Source organism: Hemibagrus wyckioides, linkage group LG08 (genome assembly GCF_019097595.1).
Source record: "Hemibagrus wyckioides isolate EC202008001 linkage group LG08, SWU_Hwy_1.0, whole genome shotgun sequence".
NCBI lineage: Eukaryota > Metazoa > Chordata > Actinopteri > Siluriformes > Bagridae > Hemibagrus > Hemibagrus wyckioides.
The window spans coordinates 23,330,767-23,345,035 of NC_080717.1; the positions used below are offsets into that span (position 1 = coordinate 23,330,767).

Sequence of the window (14,269 nt, forward strand, 5' to 3'; positions counted from 1 at the left end):
ACCATTGACCATGCATTGTGGTCATGTCCCATCGCGGCCCGCTTCTGGAGACATGTCGGAGTGGTTGCCCGCTGAAGAGGGGGCAGCGATAGGCCGCGATCTTGTGCTGTATGGCAGCGGATTGGGGCACATGGGGCCAGGGATGGCAAGGCCTCTGTGGCAGCCCGTCTCGGTGGCAAAGTGCATTCTTTGGGGCGCGAGGTGCGAGGGCATTCGGAGCCTGTCCCGACGCGTCAGTCAGGCACATCTATTCCGGTTATTCAGGGTCAAGCGCCATAAGGTGCAGGGTGAGGAGCAAGGGGGGGAGGGTTTTGTGAGGGTAGGAGTGGGAGTTTTGGAGGGGGGAGGCTTTTCGGGAACCATGGTACTGGGGGCCCCATGGTGGCCAGACCGGTGAGGTGATGGGGGTGGGATCGTTTAAATTTCTGTATTCTGTTGGATTTGAACATTTTGGTCTCCTGACATATTTGTGATAATTTTCTTTGTGAATTTAATTTTTGTGTAAGGTGATTTGTGTTATGACAAGAAATGTGACTGTGGGTCTGATTGTTTTGGGTTTTATATTGATGTGTGGTAAGTGGGTGGGATTTAAGAGGGACGGACTGGTTTTGTTTTGCTGGATTTGATGTATCGTTTGTTATTGTGTGGAACCGGTTCTAATAAAAAAATAATCTGTTCTTATCAGTTTAATATCTGATACACCCTCTATATGAGGGCTCTATATTAAATGGTTTTTTAGAGCTGGGAGCTGGAAAAAGGGCTTTCTCTGTCCGCTCCATGCATTGGCCTGGTATTGCAGTACTTCCAGGCTTGGTGCACCATTTTCTGATGTAAAAAAGTAGAAAAAAAACCTTACTTACTTGTCTACTTACATCATTACTTAATCCACTGCCCCGCATGCTGGGTTTAGATTGTGTGAAGATGCAGCCCAAGTGGCTAGATGGGGCCAGCAAGGATCTGCACTGGTTGGGGGCCCTGTGGCGCCTCCCAGTGAGGGAGAGGCTTTATAGGCATGGTTCAACTTGGACGCCTCTGTGTCCAAATTGGTGCAGGGGTGAGGAGACCATTGACCATGCATTGTGGTCATGTCCCATCGCGGCCCGCTTCTGGAGGCACATGTCGGAGTGGTTGCCTGCTGAAGAGGGGGCAGCAATAAGCCGCGACCTTGTGCTGTATGGCACTGGATTGGGGCACATGGGGCCAGGAATGGCGAGGCCGCTGTGGCAAGCCGTCTCTGTGGTGAAGTGCGTACTTTGGGGCACGAGGTGCGAGGGCATCCGAAGCCTGTACCCACACGTCAATCAGGCACGTCTCTTCCAGTTATTCAGTGCCAAGCTCCATAAGGTGTAGGATGAGGAGTAAAGGAGGGAAGATTTGTGAGGGTAGGAGTGGGAGGTTTGGAGGGGGGAGGCTTTTCAGGGACCACAGTATTGGGGGCCCCGTGGTGGCCAGACTGTTGAGGAGATGGGTTTGGGTTTATTTAAATGTCTGCGTTTTGTTTGATTTGAACATTTTGGTTTCCTGACTTGTTTGTAATAATTTTCTTTGTCGTCTTAATTTTTATGTATGGTGATTTGTGTTATGACAAGAAATGTGCCTGTGGGTCTGATAGTTTGGGTTTTTATATTGATGAGTGGTAACTGGGTGGGATTTATTTGGGACAGATTGTTTTTGTTTTGCTGGTTTTGATGTTTCAGTTATTTGGCTGGGGTTTCATTGTATGTTATTGTGAGGAACCGGTTCTAATAAAAAAAAAAGAATAAATCTGTTCTTATCAGTTTAATATCGGATACGTTCTCTATATGAGGGCTCTATATTAAACGGATTTTTATAGCTGGGAGCTGGAAAAGGGGCTTGCTCCGTCCGCTCCACACATCGGCCTGGTATTGCAGTTCCTCCAGGCTTGGTGCACCGTTTTCTGATTTTAAAAAAATAGAACAAAAAACCTTACTTACTTACTTCATTACTTAATACTTTCTTATTACTTACTTACTGACTTACTCACTTTATTACTGACTGACTGACGCACTCACTCACTCACTCGCTCACTTACTTACTGGCCAAACACCACTTGTCACAGACAACGCCTAATATGGAAAGTGCATGTGGCCAGCAAATGCCACTTTCCCCTAGCTTATCATTGTTATTACTTAATTCTTTCTTATTACTGACTTACTCACTTACTTTGTTAGTCACTTATTATTTTCTTATTATTTTCTTGATACTTTCCGGATCAAGCTTGCTCTGTGCCCGGCAGGAAGATCACGGACAACCTAGTCCTGATTCGAGATGCCATCTGTTATGTGAGAGACATAAACATTCGACTGGTAGTGTTAAATTTAGATTTCGAAAAAGCATTTGACCGCGTTTTGCACCAGTTCCTGCTTCGGGTACTGGAAAAAATGGGGTTTTCAGAGTGGTTTTTGGCTTGGGTGGGACTGCTGTACAATTGCCTCGTCAGCAGGATTCTAGTTAATGGGCACCTGTCCAAAGCAAGTAAATATCTGCAGCGGCGTCTGTCAGGGCTGTCCATTATCTCCCCTACTGTACGTAGCTTGCATAGAGCCGCTGGCACAGATCTTGAGAAAGGATAAATGGATCATAGGCCTGGACATTCCCGGGACCGGCGGACTGACGACGACTTGCATTTTATATATGGATGATGTAACCCTTTTAGCAACTGACGTTTTATCCATACCGAGAGCAATGGACTTGACGGACTGGTATGGCCGAGCCTTGGGCTCCAAGCTGAACAGCTAGACAGCTGACCATCGAAGGTAAGGTTTAAATTTAAAGCAGTGATCTTACCTTTGATTTTACTTGTGTGTTCTGTTTTTACCCCCCCCCAGGACTTTTATCTCACATCTACATTTACCTTACCTAAAGAGTACAGTTTGATCAAGAGGTTCTTAAAAGCACACCTTTTAGAGCAGCAAGACATCATTTTAACTAATGATAAATCCATGATGTCTCTTGTGCAGGATTGAGAACCAGTGAGTCCAGTCCCAGGACTCACAATAGGTGAGGCCAAACAAGTTTGGAAGAACGCCGCCCACCCTGCTCTCCAGAACAGGCACAGGGATCTGTCATGGATGGTAGCTCATGAGATCCTTCCGGTCAGGGCAGTTATGCACTCGCGGGGACTGGCCACAAACCCCATTTGCCCACGTCTCGGGTGCAATGCCCCGGAAACCATGCAACACCTGCTCTGGGAGTGCGGTGCAGCACAGGACCAGTGGGCCATGACCGGCCCCTTGTATTTCCTGAGCCTGTCAGCAGGTGGGGTCCAGATAGACTACAAGCTCGCCATCCTCGGAGTGGGCCAGGGTTCGCTCAGCTCTGGTTCACCCTCAACAATATAATGGATGCTATTTGGACTACCAGAAACTTGCTGGTGGGGAAACGTGTGACTGTCCCCCTCCACACAAGCGAGCAGATGGTGAGGTCAATGCTGCAGGGATACAGCACGTCGTCATTCAGACGGGGGCACCAGGGCAACACAGGAAGGGTCCTGGCGGCCACCGTCCCTCTCCGCCCGTAGATGCGCCCTCACCAACTACGGTTACGGGAGCAGCGGGCCGGAGGGAGCGGATCTTCTCTGAGTCCCTGAAACAGCAGGCCATGGGATGTCCTGGATATCAGTGTGATTGCCCGCTTGGTAGAGACTCACACACAATCCTGAACAACAGAATTTTATATACACCTATTTATTCTTTTCCTTCCTTCGTTTTATTAATGTATTTTATTCATTTTTTTATTAATTCATCAACGGCATTGCCAAATGCTTATAGACCTTTGCACCCACACTCATTATTTAATCATTATTTCATTGATTGCAAAATGTGGAGTTTGTTTGAAAGTGGAAAAGAAAGGAAAATGTAATGGTAACAATAAAAATATTGAAAAGAAAAAAAAATCTGTTCTTATCAGTTTAATATCTGATACGTCCCCTACCCGGGGACCATATATTAAATTGATTTTTGGAGCAGGGAGATGGAATAGGGGCTGTCTCCGTCCACTCCACGCATCGACCCGGTATAGCAGTATCTCCGGGAACGGTGCACCCCTCTCTCTACTGTTAAAGATAGATTATTTCTCTGTTTGTCTAGTTATAATGTAAAACAGGTGTATGTTAGTGTTTATGGAGAGCTAGTGAGGTTTTATAGACATGCACTTAAAGTAGTCTGTAGTTTTACACCATTAAAATTTCTGCCATGAACATCCAACTCGCTACTCAGCCTTTTTGTTGTTTGTATGCTCACAATAGCATAATAAATAGGTGTTGTTTTTGTAAAAACTCATAGTGGTTAGTGCATTTCTTCTGTCTCTTGAGCTCCAGTGAAGTCTGAATTTATAAGTGATGTTTAAAGCAGAAGTTATAGTATTCATAGTAAACTACAGCCCAAATTGTAGTCCTGGGTACACCACAGTGAGTTCCTGCATGTGATTATAACTGAATGTGGTCCCGGATATTTAATCAACCTCTTAGTATGGTTACTGAATTACAAATAATAATGGAACACAGCGGTCATTACTTGTGGCAAAAGGAACTCTCTATCTTGAATTCTGTATCTGGGGAATCATTACCAGACAGACAGAAATTTCCCTTCTAGTGCGTGCTTGTTAAAGACTGCGATTATAGAATTACTTATAGTTACATAAAGTTCAAAGCAGCCTTTCTACCCCATGTCATTCATTAGTTTTCTACAAAAAACTTTGTGGCGTCGTTGTTTTATCTGAGTCGATTAGTTTTAGCTGCAACCTGAGGGGCAAGGCTACCTGTGGCGTGGCTTTTAAAAAAGCTTCATGAAATTGATCGGAAATGTTTGCCTCCTCTCACTCCTTACATTAGAACAAACCACTCTTTATGCAGGACTGACTATTGTGGGATTTTTTAAATTTATTTAAGTACATGTTCCATAAATAAAACACCAGTTCTGCAACACATGTAAAATCTTCATTTAGAACCAAAAATTTCACACTTTGATTAATCAGACCATTTCTCCAGTCAGCAACAGTCCAATTTTTGTGTTCCTTTACCCAAAGAAGCCTTTTGACCTTGTTCTGTGCTCTCTCAGGGGTTTCTTGGTAGCTATACACCCCATCAAGCCAGATTCCTGAAGTCTCCTCTGCACTGTCAAAGTTGACACTGACATAGCTTTAGTTGCATTAAGCTGTGCAGTGATTTCTGGTGCACTTAGCTTGCTGTAATGTAGGCTGGAGACTCCTATAAACATCTCTGATTTTGTTGTTGATTGAGGTCTTCCAGTTCTTTTCTGGTCTTCGTTGTTAGTTTAAGTTTGCCTCCCATGGTTTCCACTGAATGCTATAAAAACATGAAGATGACCCGAACCTGGGGTAAAACACCAACTATTTGACAAACCATTAAGCCCTAATTCAATTCAACTGGACAGCATAGCCAGTCAGCTGTGACTGAGACACTTCACTTTTCTAGCATTATACCTGTATACAGGTACACAAGTACTGCAGTCATTTACAAACAAAATTTACAAGTATATACATCAGGCTGTTGTACTGAGGACTGGTGTCTTGTTGAGCTGGTGCATAGTCATCTTGACCCTCTAGATGACAGCAGTATCAACACAATCATACCTTTTTGTGTGACAGTAGAGTGTGTTACCCCAGTGTGTCCTGTAAAGCTGATTAAACTTCTGTAGCTGCTTATCATGTTCCTACACTGCATTCCAGGCTTCAGGGACCTTAATCCTTAAACCTCAGTGGTAAGTGACAGCTTCTCCTCTCAGACCAATCCTCACCACTAAGTAGCAGAACATTTCCAGCTTTTCCGAATATAATTCAAAATATTATTTAGAATACTGGAAGTTCATATGCATACATTGTATTTTTTTTTCTTTCTTTTTTCTTTCTCCACAGTTTCTCCAAAAGCTGCTGACAGGCAGTGTTGAAGTGGTCGATAAGCGTTGCAGAGGAAACCCTGTGATGCCATCCTTCTCCACCAAACATTGCATCATAGCTCCCACATCTCCTTAAAGGTGTGACCTTCAAAACCTCTCTGACCATAGATACATCAATCTGTGTTGGCCTCAAGGAGAATGGAGATTTGTGGGAAGCTCTCTGTATACTCAGTGATATAGTCTTTTACCCACTGGTTCTCTATATCTGCATTTTTGTTTGACACCTCAGCTCTGTGCTTGTAAAGTATACTGCAATCACATACAGGACATCAATTAGTACCGTCAACATTAATATATCTGCAATTGTAATAATGGCTATTGCACAAAAGCACCAAATTTCTTACTTCACCTGGCAGAAACTTCACATGGTCACTCAACACCAGCTCCATCAGTAAAAAAAGCTCAGCAGCAGCTTTACTTCTTACAAAGGCTGAGGAAAGCACATCTCCCTCCACCCATCCTGACTATGTTTTACAGAGGAACATTGAGAGCATCCAAAGTAGCTGAATTACTGCCTGGTTTGGGAAGGCACCATCTTGGACCACAAGACCCTCCAGCGGATAGTGAGGACAGCTGAGAAGATCATCCGAGTCTCTCCTCCCGCCATCACGGACATTTACATCACTTGCTGCATCTGCAAAGCAAACAGCATCGTGGATGACACCACACACCCTCCTGAAAGGCGTCACAGCATTTGAGCCTTCACAATCAGACCTTGTAACAGTTTCTTCCTTCAAGTCATCAGTCTCCTCAACATTCAGAACTCCTTCAATATACATCTATGTTTACAGCACCACTAATATAGGCACTGTTTATATGCTGCTTATGCACATTCACTTTAATGCTGTTTTGGACATCACAGTTCTATGCTGCTATTGTAAGTGTACGTGTGTTTACAAAAATCCTCTTACTGTGTTTACATATTCTCTTATTTGCACAATGTTAGATGCAGTCTGTACACTGGTTGGTGCTATTTTATGTATCTGTCCTGTATTGTATTGTATTGTCTGTCTGCACTGTCTTGTTTTGCACTGTTTGTACATGATGCATTTTATGTGGCTAGGACAACTTACTCTTTAGTCCTTAGCTCTGTGTTGATTTCTGTAGCACCTTGATCCTGGAGAAATGTTTAATTTCACTATGTAATTCATCAGCTATATATGGTGGAAATGACAATAAAAGCTTCTTGACTTGACTACAAACTTTGCAAATATTAACACTTATAATAGTCATAGTTTTGCAACATGTACAGAATTTTTTTAAGCATGCCATTAAAATGACACTAGACTATAAATGTATTAAATGTACTATTTTATGTATCACATATTATTTGAAACAAGCCAGTTAAAAGGTATATTTTCATATTGGCCAAATGGCATGACCAACCTTCCCAGACACTGCTGACACATCTGTGCAGGGATCATTTCATCCAAAAGGAGCTTCTCTGTGTGGGTCAGGGCAGTCAACTGCTTCAGCAACACCAGTGTCACTTCTTTCACTCTACTGACAATACTCTTTGGTCGCCACCAGTATGGCCTGCTGCTGATTTTCAGGGGCATCTGGGTTCATCACATGGATTGAGGTCACTATCATCAGTTGTAGCCTACTGAAATACACTTTTAATACAACAACAGCCTGATAATAATGCACTTTAATGCAGACTGTTTTCTGGTGCTTAAAAAGTAAGGGCGAAGACCAAACAATTTAAGCCAAGATATAAAGACTACTCTTCAAGAATAATGTCTGTTTACTGAAAAAAACACTAAGTAATTCCATGTGAATTCAGTACAGCATGGTGGTGCCTAAAGAAGCCTGGCTTAGCAGGCAGTCAAATGGTAAAGTGGTAAATGTAACAAGCAAGCAAATACGATTTACAGTAACTTGTAAACCAAACCTTTGAAATGTGGAGCGATAAAATGCAATTCCACTTAAAGGAACCTGATATCAAATCAAAGTTTGCAACAGTGGCATAAGAACATAAAGAAAAGCCTGAATTTTTCTATAATGGTAAATATGGTGTATTGCTGCTCTTATACAACGATTAGTGTTGAATGTACTGAAGACTGTCCGGCACCAAAAAATTGATGATTGCTGACCCCCAATCATAATTTGTGAATTCATTATGTACAGCATGGTGGGGCCTGAAGAGGCAGTTGAGTGGTAAAGTAGTAAATGTAACAAACAAATGCATAAATAAACTAGTGTTCAAGGTCCAACCTGGTTTATACTACTACTACTACTACTACAGTAATCCCCTGCTATATCGCGGTTCATTTATCACGGTCCCAGTATATCGCAAATTTTTATTTGGAAAATAACCAATTTTTTTGCAGATTTTCCCAGTATATCGCGGTATCCGCAAACCTTATAGTGAATTGTTTTTATGTTGAAATAAGGTAATTTATTAATAAAAACATAATTATTAATTACAAAATATAAACATTATTTAAAAAAGAAGTAAAATGTTAATAAGAACAAGTGACGTTGTTTAGGAAAGCGCGGTGCGGGGATGCTGAAAATCTAACTACAGTACGGCTGGAGGAACGAGTCCAGCCACTTGGAACGCTCCATTCATTTAATCACGGTTGTGATTGGCTGCTGGCTATGCGTGCAGTTGGGGAAAGATGAGCAGAAATATCCAGCATCCCAATTCTTCGCGTGTCACTTTCGTTTTCTTCTGTGTACGCTTTTTGTCTTTTTTTACGGTTTTTCTGCGAGCTCTATTATGTCGCCCAAACGCTCTGCACCTTCTAAGGCTTCTGGCAAGTAACATACATACATACAGTACTCACTATAAATGTGATAGTTCTACGAATTTACCCCAAATCCATCTCGCTATATGCTTGCAAATGTTTCCTGTGTGTGTTTAAACAGTGTGGGAGGGTCATTTATGGCTTGACCAATAAAAAAAGCATTTGGGGGTGGCGTCCGTGTATCGCGGATTTTCGTTTATCTCGGGTGGGTTTGGAACGTAACCCACCCGCGATAAACGGGGGATTACTGTAATGAGAATTCACCTTCCTGGGGGCGTTGCTGCATTATGTAAATGACTGACCAATCACATGGCGGAACTATTATACTTTACACGGCTCAATGTAGACTCTCAACCAATGAGAGCGCGTAACTGTCTACAGTGTCGATCAATGACCGCACAGAACTGTCTACAATGACTGTAGACTTTCGACCAATGAGAGCGTGTAACTGTCTACAGTGTCTATCAATGACCACTCAGAACTGTCTACGATGACTGTAGACTCTCAACCAATGAGAGCGCGTAATTGTCTACAGTGTAGACCAATGACCATACAGAACTGTGTACGACGACTGTAGACTCTCGACCAATGAGAGCACGTAATTGTCTACAGTGTAGACCAATGAAAGTGCGAAACTGTCTACACTCAAAGTAGACTTTGCCGCAAGTGCATAATTTCTGGTAGTGGGGGACTGTGTTCACCCTCTCCCCGATGTACTAAAGTTAGATATAGCCTTTTTGTATGGTAACTGATGAGATTAAGCACATTTTGCTGAAATGAGAACATGACACTGCAACATGCAGAAAGACCACATCTGTTTTTATAAGCAGTAAGACAGTAGGTCCTGCTGCTATAGGAAAATAATTCATATCAGAATTCCCAGCTTTTAGACGTAATCTGAAAAAAGCCTGATTGTTTTCAATGGTAAATATTGGTGTATTATTTCTCTTATATCAGTGATTAAAGTGTTGAATTTCTTTAAAGAAGGAGACATTATAATTCTTCATGTACTGAAGACTTTGCAGTGAAAAGTGATTGCTGACCCCCAAGGCTTTCAATAAATATTACATAAACATGCAACAAAACAGAATTTCTGAAGGTTAACAGTAGATCATATCCATGCTGTTATTTAAGGAATACAACACAATGGCACATACTGTTATATGAAAAAATAAATTATTTGTCAGTAACAACTTGTCCTGAAAGTACAATCAGTTTAAAGATTTATTAAATTCTCTTTCCGTAAACTACAATAAAGCTTTCAAATAATGTTCATGAAATTGAAGTATTTTTTTCTGTCTTATTACTGTGTATCCTGCTGGTCTGACTGATTTTAGCGCAAAAAATACAGTAGATAAACAACATATAAATATAAAACAACATATAAGAAACAGCATTAAATTCTTAGGAAATTTGAGCAACACTAGCTTGTCTGTTGGATCAGACCACACAGGCGAGCCTTTGCTCCCCACACTGCCTATGACCCTGTCGCTGGTTCACCATTGTTCCTTCCTTGGACCACTTTTGATAGATACTGACCACTGCAGACCGGGAACACCCCACAAGAGCTGCAGTTTTGGAGATGCTCTGATCCAGTCATCTAGCCATCACAATTTGGCCCTTGTCAAACTCGCAAAAATCCTTACGCTTGCCCATTTTTCCTGCTTCTAACATCAACTTTGAGGACAAAATGTTCACTTGCTGCCTAATATATCCCACCCACTAACAGGTGCCATGATGAGGAGATAATCAGTGTTGTTCACGTCACCTCTCAGTGTTCATAATGTTATGCCTGATTGGTGCATATGTATATGTTTTTGCACTATATTTACACACATCGGCAGATCTGCACTTTATTTATAATAGTAATTTTGTTCTACTACTGATCTGCATTCATATATACATTTTTAGTTTTCTTTATACTCTCTGCCCTTTCCCACCTGTTAGTTAATTTTATTTATTGATATTTTACCTCTATTTATTAGAATATTTTTATTTAAGTATGACTATTTTATTTTATATGATTCTATTTTAATGATGCAGGCAAAAAAAGCATTTCAATCAATGTATTTTATTTTATTTTATTTTTTTTAAGAAGGTGAAAATGTTATCTTCAAGTGCGAAAGAACAGTGATGGAAAAATTCATAGTTTTGTCAACTAATGCATTAAAAAAAAAACTAGTGCAATTACAGCCTTGTGTAGCTCTGATTGTAAAATGACTAAAATGGCACATTGCAAAAAACCCTAATGTTAAAATGTTGGTATCTCTTTTGTCTTATTTATGAATACAAAGGGGTATCATAAAATGTTACTGTACTTTACAGGGTCTTTTTTAACGTTCATTTAGTCACTACCAGAGGCAATACTTTGTTTAAACAAGGCTGCATACTACTGAGAAAACAGTAGGAGGCACCAAAGCCATTTTACTACAATTTCAAATCAGAATTGGAGATATTTTGGCCCATTAAGGTTTCTCCTATACAAAGAATGTGACTTGTAAATTGCTCTGTAGTACATTTATAGATTTTGATCATTTTAAAATGATCAGGACCATGGGCCAAAGATACCATGCAAAATAAGTCTTGTCATCTAAATTATGTTTAACAAAAACATTCTTGAGGGCAAATTTGATGGCTCTGTGGCGACATCTTCAGTATCATTCAAGTTACTTACAGGGAGGGATGGATGGATGGATGGATGGATGGAGAGATCGATCGATAGATAGATAGATAGATAGATAGATAGACAGACAGACAGACAAGGCTATAAATTCAAACCTCCCACATTTAAATAAGAAGAAAAAAGTCCACAGGGAAAAGCCACAGGCATGTGCATGTGGAGATGTGACAATAATACAGTCACAGAAACAACAGGTATTGATCTTATTCTAACTAACAACATAAAATAAACTTGGAGGACAATCACAAAAAAATATTCATCACATTCAATTGTCTCAATAAATAAAAGAAGACTAGGTTTTGTTGTGGCAACATTTTTATATGAACTAATTTATATGAGATGAAATGAACTGCAAAGTATTTTAAAATAATTCACAGCTAGAGTAAAATGTGTTTGCAAATGAAATTAGATTATTTGTTTTTAAATTGATTTCTACACATTGGAATCAGTATCCCATTGCCCATTTGTCCATATACAAGCCATTAAGCATTGCTATTGTTCCTGTAATTTCCCAAGATTAGTGATTGCTTATCTGGTCTTTATGCTAGTAGATTTTCTGCTTGTTTTGATTTCTCCACACTTCTGGTTTGGCTCAGGTTGATGTGTAAGGGTAATCAGAATAAGGAACGAGCCAATAAACTAAACAGGTCACCCTCCATGACTGACTGAGTTTTTTTTTGCTCACCTACCCATCCTCCTTACTGTCATTCTGAGGAGTAAAAAGGATGCGTTAATTATTTCACATTAACTTAAAGACATGAGCTGTGTACCTTCATCAGAGGCAGCCAGTTGCAAGTTAAACTGTCCTTGCCTTTTGCCTGTTTTAAAGTTCAGCTTATTTTTACTGATCAAATGAATATTTAATTATTTACTGTGTAGATTGAAATAAAAAATAAATCAACCCTCACCTCTCTAACCAAGTGGCTCTTTGTTAATACTGGACAATACTTTTCAAGTAGATGAGTATAAACCCTTCTCCCTAGCACATAACCTTTTACCTGAGAGTCACAGGAGTATGCAACTCACAAAACAAAGATTTATCAGTTGGATGGCCAGTCCAAGTGCTCTACACCATTATGGTGAGCTAATAATGGATAAGTGTGTCTGCCAAATGCTGGAAATGTAAATATAAATGTGGGTCTGGATAAGGGTGACCAGTTGGCAGAAACCCTTATCCATAGGGTACTCGCTCTGGATAAGGGTGTCTACCAAAAGCCAGGAATGTAAATTTAAATAATGACCCCATTCAGGAGATAACCAGTTCATTTTTTATTTCATTTTTGCTGAGGGTCTGAAATGGAGTTGAGTGGTTTTCTCTCTTTGACTTTGTCCTTTTGTCCATAATTATATATATTGTATATATCCGTGTCATACAGAGCAACTGCAGCAACATGCCAGCAAGACTGCCTGAGACCAGTGTTGCCAGATTGGGCAGGTTCCCACCCAATTGGGCTCCTTTTGGTCATGTCTAACTGGGAAAAAATGCATTGGGCGGGTAGATAAAATTTGTTTTTTGATCCAACTGGCAGGTTTTTATTTTTGACTATAAACATGATATTTTATTAATTTTAACTTTACAATAAAGTATAATATGTAATGTTGACATTTTAATAATATGGTTCAGTTTAGCCAATAAGGTTCAGGAGAGTCCTGTCCAATCCGACTTCAATCTTGATTGGCAGGTTGTTGTAATCTTTGTACTCGTTAAGCCAATATCACAAAGTTATTAGCAAAACTGTAAGTTTTTTTTCATCATCATGCCAAAGTGGGTTAAATACAGAAAGTCCTACCGAAATAAGTGGGAGAGTGACCCGTTTCATAATATTTCAAAAGACGTTCTCATCAGTTCTGTGAAGATTCTCTGCATTCCCTATAAAAAGGGAAGCGTGTTTATATGCTATTATTCTGCTATAAAATTCTGATGTCATGTTTATGTAAATAAAATGTATACATGTAGCTAATGTAGTGTGTGTGTCTAAATAGTGCCCTTTGCACTAACCGATTTGTTTTGGGTTTTCTGTTTGTTATTATATTAGTTATCACAGTATGCATTTTGGGCTGGGTTTTTTTTAATGGGTAGGTTTTAAGCTGTAGTTTGGCTGGAAATCTTCAGTCTAATCTGGCAACACTGCCTGAGACACTAAATAGCACCACAACTCCAACTGCAGGAAACATCACTGTCAGAGGAGTTCCACACAATGCACTATGGTGGCTATAGTCCATAACTTGTTAGCTGCATTAGGCTCAAAGTTCCCATGCAAAATTAAAAAAATCATGTCTACCAGTTTGACTGCACTAACACTACTAAAGGTGAATCTTAGCAAAAGGAAACAGGTTGACAAGTAATTTCTCATTCACGTGAAACCCATCCTGACAGTTTAGCCATAATGGAGAGAACTGAACAAAGGAGCCATTAAGACTGGAAGTTAGTGAAGGTGAACTGTACTGCTGTTACAAATACATTCTCCCATCTGAAAAATGACAAAAGCAGACTAAATAAAAAAAAAAGATATTTCGCTCAGTAAGGTTAAAACACTGCAGAGCTTCTAAAGACACTCATATGTTTAGTGTTTCATCAGCCGGAGGAAGTGGAGCGACACAGAGATTGAAGATTGTATAAATTTACACAGAAAAGTGCTTCCTCCTTTAGAGAGCCTCTGTGCTGTCTCATACCTTTACACTGCACAGGTTCCCTAGGAGTGAAACCTTCACATTCAACTACATTATTCTCTGTCCAGGCCAATTTTTTTGTGTGTGGAATTTATTCATTAAGTGTTTTCACTGTTTTTAATACTGGAAAACATACAGGACTCATACCAATTTGATTCTTATTCTAGTATGTGTGTAATGTGTGTCTTAAGTCTTTTACTTTTGCTGAGGGTGCTGAGGATTGGGCTGGC

At 40.3% G+C, this 14,269-nt stretch overlaps 2 non-coding genes and 1 pseudogene across 2 annotated transcripts; all 3 read left to right on the forward strand.

The window, feature by feature from the left end:
- The first annotated feature begins 629 nt into the window (after positions 1 to 629).
- LOC131358736 (U2 spliceosomal RNA) lies at positions 630 to 824 on the forward strand. Its single transcript, XR_009205667.1, has one exon. It is a non-coding gene; the product is annotated as a U2 spliceosomal RNA (small nuclear RNA).
- A 911-nt stretch (positions 825 to 1,735) lies between these two features.
- LOC131358740 (U2 spliceosomal RNA) lies at positions 1,736 to 1,917 on the forward strand. The gene has a single exon (XR_009205669.1). It is a non-coding gene; the product is annotated as a U2 spliceosomal RNA (small nuclear RNA).
- Positions 1,918 to 3,896: 1,979 nt separating this feature from the next.
- LOC131358739 (U2 spliceosomal RNA) lies at positions 3,897 to 4,069 on the forward strand (annotated as a pseudogene).
- The last annotated feature ends 10,200 nt before the right edge of the window (positions 4,070 to 14,269 follow it).